This window comes from Heterodontus francisci, chromosome 4, assembly GCF_036365525.1.
Source record: "Heterodontus francisci isolate sHetFra1 chromosome 4, sHetFra1.hap1, whole genome shotgun sequence".
Taxonomy (NCBI): domain Eukaryota; kingdom Metazoa; phylum Chordata; class Chondrichthyes; order Heterodontiformes; family Heterodontidae; genus Heterodontus; species Heterodontus francisci.
Genome location: NC_090374.1, coordinates 192,186,546 through 192,207,260, shown reverse-complemented (window position 1 = coordinate 192,207,260; position 20,715 = coordinate 192,186,546). Strand labels below are relative to the sequence as shown.

The following is a 20,715-nucleotide window of genomic DNA, read 5'->3' as shown; positions in this document are numbered from 1 at the left end:
TCATAAAATTCCAGCCAACATTTCAGGTCTATGACCTTTCATCAGAACTGTTTCTAAACTGTTTGTTCCCTTTTCGTTTTCTTGCGTGTCCACCTGCAAACCAAGTGAGTGAGTGAGTGGGTGACCTATTCCCATTCATGGTGCTGCTCTGTGCCTCTTCACAATTGCATAGCGAGTTTGAAACCTTATCATGTGAATGATGGTAATGAATCAGAATTCTACTACTCTTTTGCACAGCGCACTGGGGCTCCAACACCCTGTGGTACAAAGCCACCACTGCTCTCTATTAATCAGCTTTTTTCTTGCTTCAATGTTATCTGTACATTCCAACTTTTTCATATTTCATGAACTAAAATTCAACTTCATATATTACTGCTTAACAATTTTAATTTTTCCCCTCCAGTACTAATATGAATCTATTCACTCATTGTTCTGACTACAATGCATTATTATCCATTTACATTTGCCATTTAAAAAAATATTCCCATCAGTACTTAGCATGCAATTTAAGAATGCAAATCTGTTTTAGGTTAACTGTTATAAGGTAACTTATAAAAAAGAATTCCTCTTTAAAAATATGCAGTCAGCAGCATAAACTTGAATCAGTACAGCCAAAGATTATAGATTCATAGAAAGGTTGCAGCACAGGAGGAGGTCATTCGGCCCATCAAGTCCATGCTGGCTCTCTGCAAGAGCAGCCCACCTAGTCCCATTCCTTTGCCTTTTCTCCATAGCCCAATTCTCTTTTGAAGGCCTAGATTGAACCTGCCTCCACCACGCTCCCAGGCAGTGGATCCTAATTAAATCGCTGCCCACTGGTTCTGGATCCTTCCGTCAATGGGAACAGTTTCTTCCTATCTCCTCTGTCAAGATCCCTCATGATTTTGAACACCTCTATCAAATCTCCTCTTACTCTTCTCCAAGGAGAAAAGAACCAGTTTCTCCAATCTATCCATGTAACTGAAGTTTCCCATCCCTGGAACCATTCTCATGACTCTTTTCTGCACCCTCTCTAATGCCTTAACATCCTTCCTAAAGTGTGGTGCCCAGAACTGGACACAATACTCCAGTTGAGGCTGAATCAGTGTTTTATATTGGTTCATCATAACTTCCTTTTTTTTAAACTCTATGCCCTTATTTATAAAGCCCAGGATTCCACCTGCTTTATTAACCACTTTCTCAACCTGCCCTCTAACCTTCAAGGATTTGTGACCTATACCTCTAGGTCCCTCTGCTCCTGCACCCCCTTTAGAATTGTACCCTTTAATTTATATTGCTTCGCCTTGTTCTTCCTACCAAAATGAATTACTTCACACTTTTCTGCATTAAATTTCATCAGTTACTTGTCTGCCTATTCCGGCAGCCTCCCGATGTCCTCTTGAAGTTTATCACTATCCTGCTCACAGTTTACAATACTTCCAAGTTTTAAGTCATCTGCAAATTTTGAAACTGCCCTGTACACCTCTGTCTAGGTCATTAATATATACCAAAGGAAGGAGTCCTAACACCGCCCCCTGGGGAACCCTACTGTATACTATAGGGACTTTCAAACGGCTTTTAGATAGGTATATGGATAAAGGAGAATGATGGGGTATAGATTAAATTGTCCTTGACAGAGGACAAAGGATCGGCACAACATCGTGGGCCGAAGGGCCTGTTCTGTGCTGTATTTTCTATGTTCTATGTTCTATGTATACCTTTTTCCACTCAGACAAACAACCATTCACAACTACCCGAAAAGGTGTTAAGTGGAGAATTCCAGGATCTTACAAGTTTTAACTGCCACTATTCTTCAATTTTCTGTTCAAATGCAGAACTTCCATCCATAAAGTTCAACATTATGACATTCAGTTCTACTTTTCCTTTGGTCACCATACCAGGAGAAATTACTTTTGCCATCATACCATGCAATATCCTAAAACAGCTGTTTATTTTAACTCATTTCATTCAACAGATGTATAAACAGAACCATGATCTACAACTTGTCATAAACTGTGAATTATTCGTTGTAAATCTGTTCTCCCCTCTTCTCATCATGGTAGTTAACCATACTGGAGTACAAGTCCATAGTTAGCAATATCCTTACAGTACACTGACCACATGGCTATCCTTTATATGAGGCTGAACAAAGAGAATAGGTTGTCCATTTGACTGTGAGCAGCATTATTACAAAGCGTGATCTTTCCTTATATAGCGTCCATACACATCACTTTCCAGTAAATGTCACTGAATAATGATCAGGAGCAGAAACATTACTTTATTTTTCCCCATCTGAGCTTGGCAATAGAGCCCAATTGTAATGAATTACCACTGCTCGGCGAAGATCAACTCACCCAGCATTGACACTTTATGAAGAACGAATTAATATAACAAAAGCATTAATGGTACCTCCTTAGCCTATTTGGCTCAGTATTGTACCATACACAATATTTATCCAGTTAATGAAAGTTTATTTTAGTACAGTAGGAATGTGCAGTGAAAAACTTGTCATTTAGGAAGAAGAACTTGCATTTACATAACGCCTTATATAGCACCTTTCACATCCTCAAGATGTCCGAAAGTACTTTTGAGGTGAAGTCACTGTTGTAGTGTAGCGAAACAGATCAATTCCACTATACAGGTAACAATTACACCTCATCCCCACTTGTCAACAACAATGGGGTAGGAAGCACAGGCTACCTAACAGCATCTCAAAATCCCAATGCGTCACCAACAGCAACTGATGGCCAATCCTCTTGGCATCAGGACAACAATCCAGAGAGTTTCTGCACCAAAGGAGAACCAACATAAAGAAAAATCCTTCTCTTCAACAACCTTCCTCTGACTGACTAGGTTGATATTAAACAACTGCAGGTAGTGGTAAGAACACTATACCAAAGGAAGGAGTCCTAACACCGCCTCCTGGGGAACCCTACTGTATACCTTTTTCCACTCAGACAAACAACCATTCACAACTACCCAAAAAGGTGTTAAGTGGAGAATTCATCACTATATGAGGAAAAGCAGAGTACAGCCAGCAGTTTTTTAAAAATTCATTCCTGGGATGTAGGCGTCACTGGCCAGGCCAGCATTTATTGCCCATCCCTAATTGCCCTTGAGAAGGTGGTGGTGAGCTGCCTTCTTGAACCGCTGCAGTCCATGTGAGGTAGGTACACCCACAGTGCTGTTAGGAAGGGAGTTCCAGGATTTTGACCCAGCAACAGTGAAGGAACGGCGATATAGTTCCAAGTCAGGATGGTGTGAGACTTGGAGGGGAACTTGCAGGTGGTGGTGTTCCCATGTATTTGCTGCCCTTGTCCTTCTAGTTGGTAGAGGTCGCGGGTTTGGAAGGCGCAGTCTAAGGAGCCTTGGTGCATTGCTGCAGTGCATCTTGTAGATGGTACACACTGCTGCCAATATGCGCCGGTGGTGGAGGGAGTGAATGTTTGTAGATGGGGTGCCAATCAAGCGGGCTGCTATGTCTTGGATGGTGTCGAGCTTCTTGAGTGTTGTTGAAGCTGCACCCATCCAGGCAAGTGGAGAGTATTCCATCACACTCCTGACTTGTGCCTTGTAGATGGTGGACAGGCTTTGGGGAGTCAGGAGGCGAGTTACTCACCTCAGGATTCCTAGCCTCTGACCTGCACTTGTAGCCACGGTATTTATATGGCTACTCAAGTTCAGTTTCTGATCAATGGTAGCCCCTAGGATGTTGATAGTGGGGGATTCAGCGATGGTAATGCTGTTGACTGTCAAGGGGAGATGGTCAGATTCTCTCTTGTTGGAGATGGTCATGCCTGGCACTTGTGTGGCGCGAATGTTACTTGCCACTTATCAGCCCAAGCCTGGATATTGTCCAGGTCTTGCTGCATTTCTACATGGACTGCTTCAGTATCTGAGGAGTCACGAATGATGCTGAACATTGTGCAATCATCAGCGAACATCCCCACTTCTGACCTTATGATTGAAGGAAGGTCATTGATGAAGCAGCTGAAGATGCTTGGGCCTAGGACACTACCCTGAGAAACTCTTGCAGTGATGTCCTGGAGCTCAGATGATTGATCTCCAACAACCACAACCATCTTCCTTTGCGCTAGGTATGACACCAGCCAGCGGAGGGTTTTCCCCCTGATTCCCATTGACCTCAGTTTTGCGAGGGCTCCTTGATGCCATACTTGGTCAAATGCTGCCTTGATGTCAAGGGCAGTCACTCTCACCTCACCTCTTTTGTCCATGTTTGAACCAAGGCTGTAATGAGGTCAAGAGCGGAGTGGCCCTGGTGGAACCCAAACTGAGCGTCACTGAGTAGGTTATTGCTAAGCAAGTGCCGCTTGATGGCACTGTTGATGACACCTTCCATCACTTTACTGATGATTGAGAGTAGGCTGATGGGGCAGTTATTGGCCGGGTTGGACTTGTCCTGCTTTTTCTGTACAGGACATACCTGGGCAATTTTCCACATTGCAGGGCAGGTGCCAGTGTTGTAGCTGTACTGGAACAGCTTGGTTAGGGGCACGGCAAGTTCTGGAGCACATGTCTTCAGTACTATTGCTGGAATATTGTCAGACTTTGCAGTATCCAGTGACTTCAATCGTTTCTTGATATCACGCGGAGTGAATCGAATTGGCTGAAGTCTGACATCTGTGATGCTGGGGACTTCAGGAGGAGGCCGAGATGGATCATCAACTCGGCACTTCTGGCTGCAGATTGCTGCAAATGCTTCAGCCTTATCTTTCGCACTGATGTGCTGGGCTCCCCCATCATTGAGGATGGGGATATTTGTGGAGCCACCTCCTCCAGTTAGTTGTTCAATTGTCCACCATTCACGGCTGGATGTGGCAGAGCTTAGATCTGATCCGTTGGTTATGGGATCGCTTAGCTCTATCGCATGCTGCTTAAGCAGTTTGGCACGCAGATGGTCCTGTGTTGTAGCTTCACCAGGTTGACAACTCATTTTGAGGTATGCCTGGTGGTGCTCCTGGCATGCCCTCCCGCACTCTTCATTGAACCAGGGTTGGCCTCCTGGCTTGATGGTAATGGTAGAGTGGGGGATATGCCGGGCCATGAGGTTACAGACTGTGGATGAGTACAATTCTGCTGCTGCTGATGGCCCACAGCGCCTCATGGATGCCCAGTTTTGCATTACTAAATCTGTTCAAAATCTATCCAATTTAGCACGGCGATAGTGCCACACAACACGATGGACGGTATCCTCAATGTGAAGGTGGGACTTCGTCTCCACAAGGACTGTGTGGTGGTCACTCCTACCAATACTGTCATGGACAGAAGCATCTGCGGCAGACAGATTGATGAGGACAAGGTCAAGTATGTTTTTCCCTCGTGTTGGTTCCCCCACCACCTGCCACAGACCCAGTCTAGCAGCTATGCCCTTTAGGGCTCGGTCAGTAGAGGTGCTACTGAGCCACTCTTGGTGATGGACACTGAAGTCCCCCACCCAGAGTACATTTTGTGCCCTTGCCACCCTCAGTGCTTCCTCCAAGTGGTGTTCAACATGGAGGAGTACTGAGTCATCAGCTGAGGGAGGGCGGTAGGTGGTAATAAGTAGGAGGTTACCTTGCCCATGTTTGACCTGATGCCATGAGACTTCATGGGGTCCGGAGTCGATGTTGAGGACTCCCAGGGCAACTCCCTCCCTACTATACCACTGTGCCACAACCTCTGGTGGGTCTGTCCTGCCGGTGGGACTGGACATACCCGGGGATGGTGATGGCAGTGTCTGGGACATTGTCTGCAAGGTATGATTCCGTGAGTATGACTATGTCAGGCTGTTGCTTGACTAGTCTGTGTGACAGCTCTCCCAACTTTGGCACAAGCCCCCAGATGTTAGTAAGGAGGACTTTGCAGGGTCGACAGGGCTGGGTTTGCCAGGAGGACTACGTGGTATTAACAGCACTTCTTAGAGAATGAATAAGTTCACGAGGGAACAGAAAAGGGGCCATCTTTTCCCCAATCCAATTCTCTGAGCAATTCTCTGGTACCTGTTACTGGCCCAAGTTCCTCTCCCTTTCCCTCAACCCAAACATCTCAGCTGCACTTTAACAAAAGGGAGAATAATAATATGTTTAATATGTTTAGGGCGGCACAGTGGCGCAGTGGTTAGCACCGCAGCCTCACAGCTCCAGGGACCCGGGTTCGATTCCGGGTACTGCCTGTGTGGAGTTTGCAAGTTCTCCCTGTGTCTGCGTGGGTTTTCTCCGGGTGCTCCGGTTTCCTCCCACAAGTCAAAAGACTTGCAGGTTGATAGGTAAATTGGCCATTATAAATTGCCCCTAGTATAGGTAGGTGGTAGGGAAATATAGGGACAGGTGGGGATGTGGTAGGAATATGGGATTAGTGTAGGATTAGTATAAATGGGTGGTTGATGTTCGGCACAGACTCGGTGGGCCGAAGGGCCTGTTTCAGTGCTGTGTTTCTAATCTAATCTCTAATCAATGTTTAATATGTCGATGCTGCAAAAATGAACTCCTCCAGTTTCTGGCCAGCAACATTCCTCTTGTTTTCCTACCAGATATGGAAGGCACAGTAATTATGATTGGTGACATAAATAGTACACTTCAGTGCCAGAAGTACACATAACACATGGGCTGAGATTTTATTCGGGTGACGGGGGTCTCGAGGTCCAGCAAAAGCGCCGCGTCACCCCTTCTGTGAGAGGCCCGTCAAATCAAGTGTCAATTAAGCACTTAACTGGACAGTGGCGGGCCTTCCAAGGGATCAAAAACCCCGGCCACGGAAGTCCCACCCTCTGAGAGCTGCCGGCCAATCAGAGGCCAGCAACTCTAACTTTTTTTTCCCAAAAATGTATTTTATTCACAAAAATCTGTTCCAAAAAATACATTACAAAACAGTTCCAAGTTGACATTCCAGAAAGTGTAAAAGAAATCAGTTTTCTTCAATACAGAACTAGAGCTGGCTCACAATCCTTCCATTCCATTTTACATGCAATGTACATTTGCATTTCACAGCAAAACAATATTTGGCACATACAGCCTGAGGGGTTTTACACGGGTTCCAGCCCCCTATGGTGGGAGGACCTTACACAGTGGTCTTTCCCCATTGAGCCTTTCTGGCAGCTGCCCCAAGCTTTAGTGCATCCCTCAGCACGTAGTCCTGGACCTTGGAATGTGCCAGTCTGCAACATTCGGTGGTGGACAACTCTTTGCGCTGGAAGACCAGCAAGTTTCGGGCAGACCAAAGAGCGTCTTTCACTGAGTTGAAGGTCCTCCAGCAGCAGTTGATGTTTATCTTGGTGCGCGTCCCTGGGAACAGCCCGTCGAGCACAGACTCCTGTGTTACAGAGCTGCTTGGGATGAACCACAACAAAAATCACTGTATCTCTTTCCACACCTGCTTTGCAAAGACACATTCCAGAAGGAGGTGGGCAACAGTCTCTTCCCCACCACAGCCACCTCGAGGGCAGTGTGCGGAGGCAGAGAGATTCCGGGCATGCAGGAAGGATCTGACGGGGAGGGCCCTTCTCACCACCAGCCAAGCTACGTCTTGGTACTTATTTGAAAGTTCTGGTGATGAGGCATTCTGCCAAATGACTTTGGCAGTCTGCTCGGGGAACCATCCGACAGGATCCACCATTTCCTTTCCCCGCAAGGACTTGAGGACATTGCGTGCAGTCCACTGCCAGCTAGATTTGTGGTTAAAGGTGTTTTTCTGCACAAACCTTTCCACGAAGGATAGGTGATATGGCACAGTCCAACTGGATGGAGCATTCCACGGCAATGTGGCCAGACCCATCCTTCGCAACATCGGGGACAGACAAAACCTCAGCACATAGTGACACTTGGTGTTTGCGTACTGGGGTTCTATGCACAGATTGATGCAGCCGCACACAAAGGTGGCCATCACGATGAGTACGTTGTTTTCCTCCCCTTTATCCAGAGGTTTGAACATCATGTCCCTCCTGACCCCGGTCCATTTTGGATTTCCAGATAAAGTGGAAAATGGTTCGGGTGGCCGCAACAGTGCAGGAGTGGGGTATGGGCCAGAGCTGCGCCACATACAGCAACAACGTGAGCGCCTCGCACCTGATGACCAGGTTCTTACCCACAATGGAGAGAGATCGCTGCTCCCACATGCTCAGCTTATGTTGTACCCTGGCTACTCGCTCCTTCCAGGTTTTGGCACACGCCCCAGCCCTTCCAAACCATATCCCCAGCACCTTCAGGTAGTCTGACCTGGAGGTGAAGGGGACAAAGGATCGGTTGGCCCAGTTCCCAAAGAACATGGCCTCACTCTTACCGTGATGTACTTTGGCTACTGAGGCCAGCTTGAACTGGTCACAAATGCTCATCAGCCTGCGAACGGACAGTGTATCTGAGCAGAAGATGGCAATGTCGTCCATGTGCAGGGAGGCTTTTACCTGAGCGCCTCCACTGCCTGGGATTGTCACCCCTCTTATGCTCGCATCCTTCCTAATGAACTCAGCAAAAGGTTTGTTACAGCAAACAAACAAGACAGGGGAGAGAGGACAGCCCTGTCTGACTCCAGATTGGATCGGGAAACTTTCTGATTCCCACCCATTGATTGAGACTGCGCTACTGATGTTTGTGTAGAACAGTTGGATCCAATTGCGAATTCCCTCCCCAAACCTCATTTTGGAAAGCGCGTCCATCATGTAGGTGTGCGATATCCTGTCAAAAGCCTTCTCCTGGTCCAAGCTAATGAGGCAGATATCCACCCCCTGCCCTGTACATAGGTGATCGTATCGCTGATTAGCGCGAGGCTATCAGAGGATCAATCCGCCAGGTACAGTACAGGTCTGATTGGGGTGAATCACCAGCTCCAGAGCAGACATGAGCCGAACAGAATCTTGTAATCTACATTAAGCAGTGAGGTGGGCCATCAATTTCCGATTTCCACCTTCCCCCACTTCTGCTTGTAGATGAGGGCGAGGATGCCTTTCCTCATGGATTCTGACATGCTGCCGGCCAGAAGTATACTCTCGTACACCTCCAACAGGTCTGGGCTGATCCAGTTCCACATAGTCGAATACAACTCAAACAGTAAACCGTCGCTTCCAGGAGTTTTACTTGTCTCAAAGGACCTGACGGCCTTTATCAGCTCATCCAGCCTCTTCCGCGTACTGTCATCCAAGGTCTCCGTGATAGATAACAGGAAGGACATGCTGATTGAGGACTTTACGTCGTACAGCCTGGCATAAAAGGATTTGCTAATCCTTAGTATGTCAGACATTACCGAGCCATCCTCTTCCTTCAGGCTGATGATCACAGAGCTCTCTGTGTACCTTTTGGAAGAAGAAACGTCAGCACGTCTCACCCTGCTCAACAGAGCGGATTCTGGACTGGAAGATGATCTTGGAGACTTCCATGGCAAAGAGCGAGGCCTGCTGGCTCTTCACCTCTTGGAGATCCTCCTTGACGTCGACCCCCATCGACTGCAGCCGGAGCAGATTCTGGATTCTTTTCTGGAGTCGGGACATTTCACTCTGTCTCTCTTTCACCTTCTGAACACCTTTGAGGATAAAGAGCCTCTTGATGTTCACCTTGATCGCTTCTCACCAGTGCATCGGGGACCCAAAGAGGGGTTTCATGGTTCTCCAACCTTTGCAATCCGTTTCGAGTTCCTCAATGTTCTCTGGGGTCAGCACTGTTGCATTCAGCTTCCATGTCCCCCTGCCAATCCGCTGGTCGTCCGATAAGTGACAGTCGGCCAGTAAGAGGCAGTGGTCAAAAATTAACACCGGCTTGACGTCGGTGGATCTGATCGTGAATGCATGGGACACAAACATGAAGCCAATCCAGGAAGAGGTAGACCCATCCGGTCTTGACCAGGCGTATCTACGCTGTGCTCCGTCTGCAGGGTTGAAGATGTCATGCAGCTTGGCACCTTTTATTGCTTCCATTAGGAATCTGGACATAGTGTCCAGTTTGCTGTCATCACTGGCGGATCGTCCAGCTGCATCGATGATGCAGTTGAAGTCACCGCCTAGAATGACAAGCCTGGACGTCGCCAGCAGCAGTGGGAGCTGCTGGAGGACGGTCAGCTGCTCGCTGTATCGGACTGGGGCGTACACATTGAATAACCGGAGCGTTGTACATGTTGTACATTGCGTCTGCTACGAGGAGGCAACCGCCTCAGAGATGCTGAAGTTGTCTCCCCGCAGCAGAATACGCAGGCCAGAGGAATGGGAATCATTTCCCCCTGACCAGATCGATGGCCTGTGGGACCACCATTGCCTGTAAGTGCTGAGGTGCCGTATCCCACACTCCTGCAGAAACAGTGTGTCGGCTTTGACCTTGGCAAGGTAACCCAAGGTCAAAACACATCGCGTAGTGGATTTAACGCTACGCACATTAATAGAAGCAATCTTTATACCCATTTAAAACTGGATATTGCTTACCACTCTAGGTGTCCTTACTAGTCCCAGTCCTTGGGTATTTTTCTGCATACCCATAGTGTGCACAAGCTGCTCACATGTGTTGGGCTCAGAAAACCCTTCTGGTCACTCACGGGGGGGTTTGTGCCGCTGGGGTGACATCGGGGGGGGGTGGGGGGGTCTTGTTGGCAGCATGGTGTGGACTGACCTCTGCTGGTGGTGTCTTTCCCCTCTGTTCCTCCTCGTGGGCCTTTCTGCTCCTAGCTTTCCGGAGCTGGATTGCGCTGGACGCTTCGCTGCTGTCAGTCTCATGGAGCTGGGGTGCGATGGGCATCTTGCTGGGTTCCACGCTTTGTTGTTGGGGCGTGCTGGGCCCATCACTGCTTCAACTGCCATGGAGCTGGGGGCCTTACTCTTCCAAGCTCCTTTGATTTCTCCCGCTTCTTGTTTATAACCTGAACTTATTCACTGTCATAAACCTAAGCTTGAATGAACCAGTTTAACGTTGATTTAAGTTTGTACTCCTTATTTTTTGGGCACTTGATAACAAATAAATCTATTTCATTCATAATGAGAAATTACTGTCAAAAATAAACTTCAAACTGTTTTCTCACAATCACCTTTAAAAAAAATTCCAGAAAAGACCTGCTCTGTATCGTCCAAAGAATAACATGCTTCTAGGTGTCTGTCAACGTTGTTCTGAACCAGCTACTAGAAAGTGTAAGAGCAAGGCCTGGGGCTGATTTTCTGTTTAATTTCAGACATCTCTTCTGAAGAAGTGCTCCCCAGTGATTACTGATTACCCAGCAGGGTTTAGGCACAAGCTCAAAATCTACCACATGCGTTGTCCTCTAACACACTGCTACCCTTGTGCAGTTCTTTTTCATAGTTATCTGCTTCCACAAAAGAAAAGTACAGCTTGCTGAGTGCTGCTGTGAGTAAAGCCATTTTTATAGTTTCTGCCAGGCTTTTAAGTATCCTTGAATCCTCTTGTGTTCAACAGGTTGCATTCATAACTCATGCGGCAACTTTACTGGTATAAACACAATTTCATATCTGAAAATGTTAAAGTAAGTATGAAATAGGTATAGCCAACAAAACTATACATATTTATTTAAAAAGCTACTTTAAATCTTCTGTGTGCAAATAAAATGTTAATTCTTTTTGTAATAATTACCGATAAATATTTCAAAGTATCTCTAGATCAAGAACCACAAGTTCTTGTGATGAATTTTGACCTCAAAATATATTGCTTAATGAAAAACTGTAGCAAAAAAAAATTGTTTAAAAGGTGGCTTCCCTGATGGTTCAGTGGATACAAGGACCTTTTAGTATAGTACTAGCACAGGCCAGAAAGTCACAGTCACAATTCCCAATTTGTGCTGAATTAGTTAATTGGCTAGGTGGGGCAGTGAATAAAAACAGGGCTCCTATTTTCTATTGTTGTCCTTGGATTTCTGCTAGATTATATGAACACCTAGTGAGAAGACGACCAAATTCAGATGTGATGCCTATCACAGTGGAATTGCCTGCCTCCAATCAGTGTCTCGACTCAACAAGTAATCGGTACTGGTTTGAGGCAGCAAGGAACAGCCAGCACTCATGGCACAACAGCACAGCATGAATCAGCAATTTCAAGAGAAAACATTTAAAAAGAGGAAATAGGAACATCTGAATGGTGTCAACACCTTTATACCAATATAAATTGCCATTTTGAAGATTCCATTGTCTTTTGGGGGATGCGGAGGGAATCTTTTATTATCTAGGAGGGACTGGTGCTATACAGTTGTGTTTCAGGTGCACAGTTGCTGACAGAAATGCTGTCTAGAAGAGGAAATACCCAGTCATGTAGAATTATGTCAAATTAAGGTAGAAGATAATGACATTTTTCTCTCAAATAATCTTTGATGAAGGTTCACAATATATTACTGTAGCTGGGGACAATATGGTTGATGTAACCTGCAAGGTGTTTCTAGGAGGTTTTTGGTACTAAGATGCTGCCAACATTTTCAGTACTTAGTGAGCTTTCAATTTACTTTTGCGCCTAGATTTTAGAGAAAAGAAATATCAAAAAAGTAATTACCTTCCTATTTATACAATCAGAACAAGGTTCTTCATAAAGAGAGCAAGTCAATCCTGTTACACCATACAGAACTAAGAGTTAATCTAGGGATTTTATTCAAAGAATAGAGAAGCATTCTTCCCAAACTGCGAGGAAGCCCAGATCACAAATGTCTACTTTTTTTTAAGTAGAAGATTTGATTATGTTGACGATTTGCATGAGTGATTAAATATTTGGGCAACAGTGTTCTTGGCATCGAGCATTAACTTGCACAATTTTCGCTGAACCTTCAGTGTACCTGACAGGGGAGGGTGATTGTCACTGGGAAGTTTGGGAATGTGCTTCCCCTGCGCAGTGTGGGATAAAGGAGATTCTCCCTGCGCCCTAAATTTTAAGTTGAGATCCAGCGAGCACCTTGTTTAGGAAATCCTGTGCAGGGTGGCTAAACCAGCTTTTAAAAGATCTGAAGCAATGAATTATGCTTGATTTAAAACTCAAGGTAATGTGCAAGTAGGAGGATTACGAAATGATCATTTTAGCACCTTACATGCTGACTGTACTCACGATGCTGTTGTTGAACAGAACCCTGCCACAGCATGGCAATTAATATTCAAACTGCCTCCATTTTAAAATTCTCATCCTTGTTTACAAATCCCTCCAGAACTTGGCCTTCCCTATTATGTCAAGTTCTCCCCCATCAGCCTGTAATATTTACCACCGATGGTAGTCTTTAAGATGATCGTCCTTCTACTTCAACTTCCAAAAAGTGGCATAAATTTTCCATCTTATGTGGAAGCATACCCTCCATGGCAACAATCTGAGGCTGAACCAGACTGTTTGCAACCTTCGTGTCATATTTGACCCTGAGATGAACATCCTACCACATATCTGAACCATCACTAGAACACTTATTTCCACCTCTGGAACAGTGCTCAACTCTGACCAACCTTAGCTCATCTGCTGCTGAAATACTCATCCATGCGTTTGTTACCTCTAAACTTGACTATTCCAAGAAACTTCTGGCTGGGCTCCCATCTTCCAACCTCTGTAAATTTGAGGTCATCCAAAACTCTGCTGTCCATGTCCCAACTCGCATTCACCCATTTTCCCTGTGATCGGTGACTGACATTGGCTCCCAGTTAGGCAACACCTCCATTTCTCATCCTATTTTCAAATCCCTCATGGCCTCAAACCTCCCTATCGCTCTAATCATCAGCCTCACAATGCTCCGAGATATCTGCCCTTATCTAATTCTGGCCTCTTGCACATTCCCGATTTTAATCACTCCACCATTGGTGGACGTGCCTTCATCTGTCAAGACTCTAAACTGTTGAATTCCCTCCCTAAACCTCTCCATCTCTCTTCCCTCCTTTAAGATGATAGTGAAAATGTACCTCTTTGTCACCTGCCCTAATATCTCCTTGTGTGGCTCGGTGTTAAATTTTGTTTGATATGCTTCTATGAAGCGTTTTGAGATGTTTTACTAGGTTAAAGGTACTATATAAATACAAGTTGTTGTGGTTGTAGGAACCAAACACAGAAAGGTCTAGCTACAATTGATAAGTACAGCGTTTGAAAGTAGTTTCTAATCTTCCTTCTTGCCTGTTGTTTTAAAGCAAGCTTAAATCAAAAGAATGTAAAGCTATCCAAAGCAATACTTCGGCACAAAGTATTTGTCTATCTGTATAGATATATATATTTTTTGGCACTGTGCAGCACCAGCCTCCTACTTCACTTTTTAAAACACACTGGTCCCAACCATCCTTGGAGGGGGTTAATATTTGCTGCAGCTCCCCAGATAATGAAAAGTTTGCATTTCCTGATTTTTCAAGGAAGGCTGTTTCTGTCCTTAAAGGCCTTGAAACACGATCATCAATCTGTCTGGAAAGTAAAGAGGTTACTTTATGTAGGTGTCACCTAATATTTGAGCATTTTTGGTAGACTTTGAAGGGGAAGGCTTACAAATATGTTTTAGAAGCTCTTTGGTAGATTCATGTACAGCTGAAAACCTTTCAAACATAATTTTGGTGAAGAGCACTGGGGGACTTCTCATGTAGCAGATGTCCCCACAACATGCACTGAACCATCAAAAGTTCCAAATGTACACACTAGCATACGAATTAAGAGCAGGAATAGGCCACTCAGCCCTTCGAGCCCGCTCCGCCATTCAATAAGATCATGGCTGATCTGATTGTAACCTCAACTCCAGATTCCTGCTTACACCCGATAACCTTTCACCCCCTTGCTCATCAAGAATCTATCTAACTCTGCCTTAAAAATATTCAGAGACCTTGCTTCCACCGCCTTTTGAGGATGAGAGTTGCAAAGGTTCACGACCCTCTCAGAGAAAAAATTCTCCTCATTTCGGACTTAAATGGGCGACCCCTTATTTTTAAATAGTGACTCCTAGTACTAGATTGTCCAACAAGAGGAAACAGCCCTCAGGATCTTATATGTTTCAATCAAGTTGCCTTTTACTCTTCGAAACTCCACTCCATGTAGAATCCTTAGAAGCATGGATTACCTAGTCAAGGTTGTGCAATCCAGAAAAGAGCCCTTGGAAGAAGAATGAGGACAAGTAGCTGAAAATCTGATTCAGGTATCTGGATGAACACAGAAGAACATTCGAAAGGGGATCACAGTAGCAGGAAGGAGGTCTTGCTTAGGGATTTTCAGGAGCTAGGTGCTAAATTAACAAGCAGCACCTCGAGGGTGGTCATCTCATGATGACCATCTGAACTGTGCACTAATTGGCATAGGGATAAGCAGATCAGGAAATTAAACATATGGCAGAAAGAATGGAGTAGGAAGGAGGTTGGTTCCATTTAATTAGACACATCAGTACTGGGACAGGAAAAGTCTAGTTCTTCGAGATGCTTAATCGATTCTGATCATGCTAATTTACATTATCTAATGAGGATAAAAACATAATTACATTTAGTTAAAGCCTGTATATCTTAATTGTTTGGATTCTACATCGGCTTTTATTTTTAAAATAAAACCACAAAAACAACCACAAAAATGTAATATACAACCACATGTAGTGTCTCCAGATACATAAAAAGAAAGGTCCTCTGGGAGATTTACACCATAACTTGTCAAAATGCAGGTCACAGATTTCAAGCAGACTACTGAAAACATTATAAAATTAGGTGAATGGCAAGGCTATTCCTCAGGATACAAATCATCTATGGTCTGAAGGATGACTTAAGATGGTTATTAAGGTATTGATCTACAAAAACACCAACTCCACAGAATGTCTTGGGTACAAAAGAAAATAAGCTCTTAAGCCAGTTATTTCAAGTGAGCACAGACACCTGTTTCCAAGAAATTGAGGCAGTGCTGCAGGTTTCAAACAACAAAGCCCAAGAGATTTCTCGGTATACAGCTTAGAGGATCATCTATCTGGATAGTTGGGTCTGAAGGAATAGCGGTGTTAAATAAATTTCTAATTCCTGTTCGGAATGGGCAGATCTTTGGATATACCCAAAAGATGAGAAACTATGCCCTTCAGCATCCTGTCCAGTAAGGATAATACAGGAATATAGGCAGTGGGGGGGGGGGGGGGAACATTTAATCCATTCAGCTTGCTCTATCACTCAAGTTCTGTTCTGAGATCCCAAAAAAATCAATTTCTCATACCTTTTTACCTCAGACTTATCTCCCTTTGCACACACCAAATCATTTCTGTATCATAGGGACTGAGCTGAGGGCAGAGACAAAGCCAAACTGAAAAAAACACGATCTGAGACTGAACAAATTTTCTTCTCAACACTTCTACTGAGCCTGTGTTTGTAATATTTTCAGCAATATTTTCCCCTTTTTCAAATGGAAATTAAGTATATAGATATACATAGAGATTGATAGAAGGAATAGAAAATAGCAATAGAGATGAAGGTTCGTGTTAGTTGCTTATAAACACTTTTAAAAACACCTTGTACTCAAAAGAGAAACAGATGAATTTCCAAGTGCACACTAATGCAATATTAGCCATTCCTATTTATGATTGTTGGAAGCTGCATGAGTGGCTACATATATACATTGAATGTTGCCTTACGCCTTGCAGGAGCTATCTATGCAAAACTATAGTTGCCTTTGCTATTTCAGGTAAGTCTTGAAGTTTATGTAGGTGGGTGGGTGAAACAAGGTTTCAGTTACCTCTTTAATGAAGCTGTGTTCTGCAAACTCTTACGTGGAATGACTGAGAATAACTTGAAATAAGATGAGATTTGCTTACAATTGTTATTCTATGTTCACTTACTGCCTGTAAGTAAAGCAGCTTCATGATTTGTATCTGGCCTTACCTCACTAAAGTGTTCATGATTCTGCCTTTTGGAGGACTGGAGACTTCAATAGGAGAATAGAGTATCCATTTCAAATTATGAAAGCTCTCACTTACATCCACAAATCACACTCATTATTTTACACACAGATACTGGATAGCGAATGCAAACTGTTGGTCATAAAGGACACGTGGGAAAGATCAGTGATAACTAAACCATTAGAATATTGAGAGCAAATCCCAAACTTTTAACAATCAAACACAAGACCTCTGAAGGTAGCAGACTATTGTGGTAAAAATGCTTCCTGGAATAGTCTACTTGCCAAATCATGCACCTCCTGTATCCTCTACATTCTTGGACTGCTTCTTTCATTCTGCTCCAGCCAAACTGTTGGAGGCCAATCATCTCAGCCCCTTGACATCGTTGCAAGGATTCCTCAGGGCACTGTCCTAAGGCCCAATCATCTTTAGCTGCTTCGCCAATCACCTTCTCTCCATAAGGTCAGAAGTGGAGTTGTTGGCTGGTGATTGCACCGTGATCAGTTCCACTCAACTCCTCAGATACTGAAGCAGTCCATACCCACACACATTAAGACCTGCACAACATTCAGGCTTGGACTGATTAAGTGGTAAATAAAATTCACACCACCGAAGTGCCAAGCAATGACCATCTCCAACGAGAGTGTCTAACCACCTCCTTTGACATTCAACAGCATTACCATCGCTAATATCCCATCAACTTCCTGGGAGTCACCATTGACCAGAAACTTAACTGGACCAGCCACATAAATACTGGTCAGAGGTTGGGTATTCTGCAGTGAGTGACTCACCTCCTAAATCCCCAAAGCCTTTCCGCCATTTACAAGGCAAAAGTCAAGAGTGCAATGGAATACTCTTTACTTGCCTGGAGCTCCAACAACATTCAAGAAGCTCCACATCATCCGGGGAAAGCAGCCCATTTGACTGGCACCCCATCTACCATGAATGTAGTGTGTGCCATCTACAAGATACATCGCAGCAACTCACCAAGGCTTCTTCAATAGCACCTCTAAAACATATGACGTCTACCAGCTAGAAGATCAAGGGCAGCAGGCACATGGGAACAAGTTCACTCGCAAGTTCCCCTTCAAGTTATACACGATCCTGACTTGGAAATATATTGCCATTCCTTCAATGTCGCTGGGTCAAAATCCCAGAACTTCCTACCTAACAGTACTGTGGGAGTACCCTCACCACATGGACTCAGCAATTCAAGACAGCAGCTCAACAACACCTTCTCAAGGGGAATAAGGGATGGGCAATAAATGCTGGCCTTGCCAATGATGCCCACATTCCACGAACAACAAAAAAGCTGAAAATGTCCAACAATGACTGCTGCATGCTGAAAATTTCTCAGTGATTGCCAATTAACTCTCAAGTGTTGCTTTGAAATTTTCATTTGACAAAGAAGTTTGGATTCCGGGCTCATTTTTCATGTGTATCCCTCTATTTGGTACATACTAATTTCTCACACCTGGTACTGAACAGGGCCCCAACATGCACTTTTTTTCAACAAGCAAAAACAATGATTGCTAATGTTTAGGATGTCAGCAAGAATCAGTAATGGCAATAAGAGATGAAAAATATGTTGCTGTTTTCTGCTGGCTTTGCTCTCCTGTAGGTTTTTATGTTAAAATTACAAACAGAGGAATATATTCTCCACAGCTGACACTCTATTCTATAATTAAATAACACTAATCATTGGATGGTTATTCAAGTACAATTTGTCTTGTAACTTCTTATATTGATGTCTTCTGATTCTCCTGTTATGGTTTTATACAAAACATCCCTCAACACCGACCTCGTTGATTCCTGCAGGTACCCAAGGTCGTTCAATTCTCATTTTCAAAATCGGTGCTGAAGGTTTTGTGCACACTACCACTGAACACACATTGTAGTCTTATTACAGACTTCAAAAATGCATCATAGAGAACAGGGATTGGTTTTCAAAACAGGTTTTGCTATTACAGAAGTCTCTAATGGAGGTTGTGGGTGGGGCAATTTATCCTTAATTATTTTGTCAAGTAAAAATGCAAAATCTGAGGAAATCTACAAAATGAAAGGGTTATATGTTCTGTACTGATTTCTAAGCTTCTCAAGTTATTTCTCTTCAATAATAAAAAAAATACACTAATCCTTTGTTGTATTACCTGTAAAATCTATTTGCTTACAGTTGGATGAAAACAGTCCAAATTCCGCCATACTGGAACAAGTTGGATTCGTGAGATGGATTTTCGAAAACTTGACAAGTCTCCTTCCAAGTGTGCATACTTCACAAGAATAGAATGAGTGCTTAATTTTGTTTGGGGGCAGGGAAGGGAAAAAATGAGTTCATGAGCTAATATAGGGGAACCACTTGAAAGATTGGGGAGGCAAACTGCCACCATAAATTGCATAATATGACCAAGAACCAATTCTATAAAACACTGAAAACTTGTTGGAGAATTAGATTCCATAGGCATGAAAGCCCTTTGTAACTCATCCATGTGATACAGCTTTATGAGTAAACCTTGACAGTGAGTGTTGCAGCTGTGCAGAGCCACTGATTGTATCCTTACAGGCAAACTTTCCAGCAGGGGTCACTTGAAAGCAATCAGCAGCATGAACCCTAGCTGACTTTTTCTTCCCCACAGAGGGCTGTTCAAGCCAAACATATTACCCCAGCTGCAAACCTAGAGGATCAGCTAATTCAGCACATACTGGCCATCTTAATTATTACCTGCATTTTGCATAGTTGCCATTTAACATAAAATGATATTCAGGAACATATTAAACAAGAAGCACCAAGAGTGGAATGCCCTATTTTAGTTTATTTCACGTCAGGCAAACCTCATAAGCTTACACGACAGCCATTTGTGAGCCAAGCTTTGTTTAAAATCTAAAGCAGACAGCTTGGCTCTCATTGGTCAAGGTATTGCCCTGAGAAATGAACTATCAGGACTTGCATATCGATAGCAATGCCGTGTCCATGTGCTCTTTGGACATTGCTAGCCTACTCACCAATGTACCACTTAAGGAAGCCATAGATATTTGCACTGCAGCACTATATCTTGGCAATCTGGACCCACCACCATTGCGTGTATCAGTATTTATTGAACTTGGCAATTCACGCAGTTGAGTTCAGTTTTAACGACACCATGTATGCCCAAACAGATGGTGTTGCCATGGGATCCCCTCTAGGCCCAGCTCTCGCAAACATCTTTGTTGGGTTCCATGAGAAACTTGCCTTTGGTGAAATGACACCTAACCTCTTACCTCTTGTAGATTTCCGATACGTAGATGATACATTTGCTATATTTGAATCTGCAGCTACATGCAATAATTTCCTTCCACGTCTTAATGGGCTCTATCCTGCGCTCAAATTCACTTTGGAAATGGAGCAGATGAACGAGCTCCCTTTCTTTGATGTACTAGTTGAGAAATCTGTTAAGGGGTTCTCTGCCACGGTCTATCGCAAACCTACCGTCACTGGTCAATACACGTGTTGGGATTCTTACAGTTCCACGCGCTACATGGTTGGCCTCATCAGCAACCTCATAAATAGGGCCCGAGCCATTTGCTCACCATGCAAGCTTGATGCTGAAATAGGGCGAATCAAAGACATCCTGCGTGACAATGGCTACCCTGATCAAATCATTTCTCGCTGTATATCGCACAAACTTATGAATGGACTAAGGCTGTCTTTTTCGGCCTGAACAGTGCCCAGTCTACCTCAAATTACCCTGGAAGGGTAATGTATCTCAAAAATTTTAAGAATCAGATGAAGCTAGCTGTTTCACGCTGCTACTATGCAGTAACAACACGTGTGGTGCTCACCACTAACAGGATGCTGCTGTCAAGCCAAAAAGACATCCTGCCTATCACACAAATGAGTAATGTGATATATGAATTTCAATGCCAGTGTGATGCGAGGTATATAGGCCATACGTCCCAAAGACTGGCGGATCGTATCAAACAACGTGTCCCTTCTGCTGTTCGCAA

General features: G+C 44.2%; 1 protein-coding gene across 2 annotated transcripts in view; it reads right to left on the bottom strand.

Moving 5' to 3' along the window:
* The window catches only part of LOC137369466 (lysine-specific demethylase 4C-like), a 537,539-nt gene that overhangs the window by 156,091 nt on the left and 360,733 nt on the right, over positions 1-20,715 (bottom strand). The window lies entirely within an intron of this gene.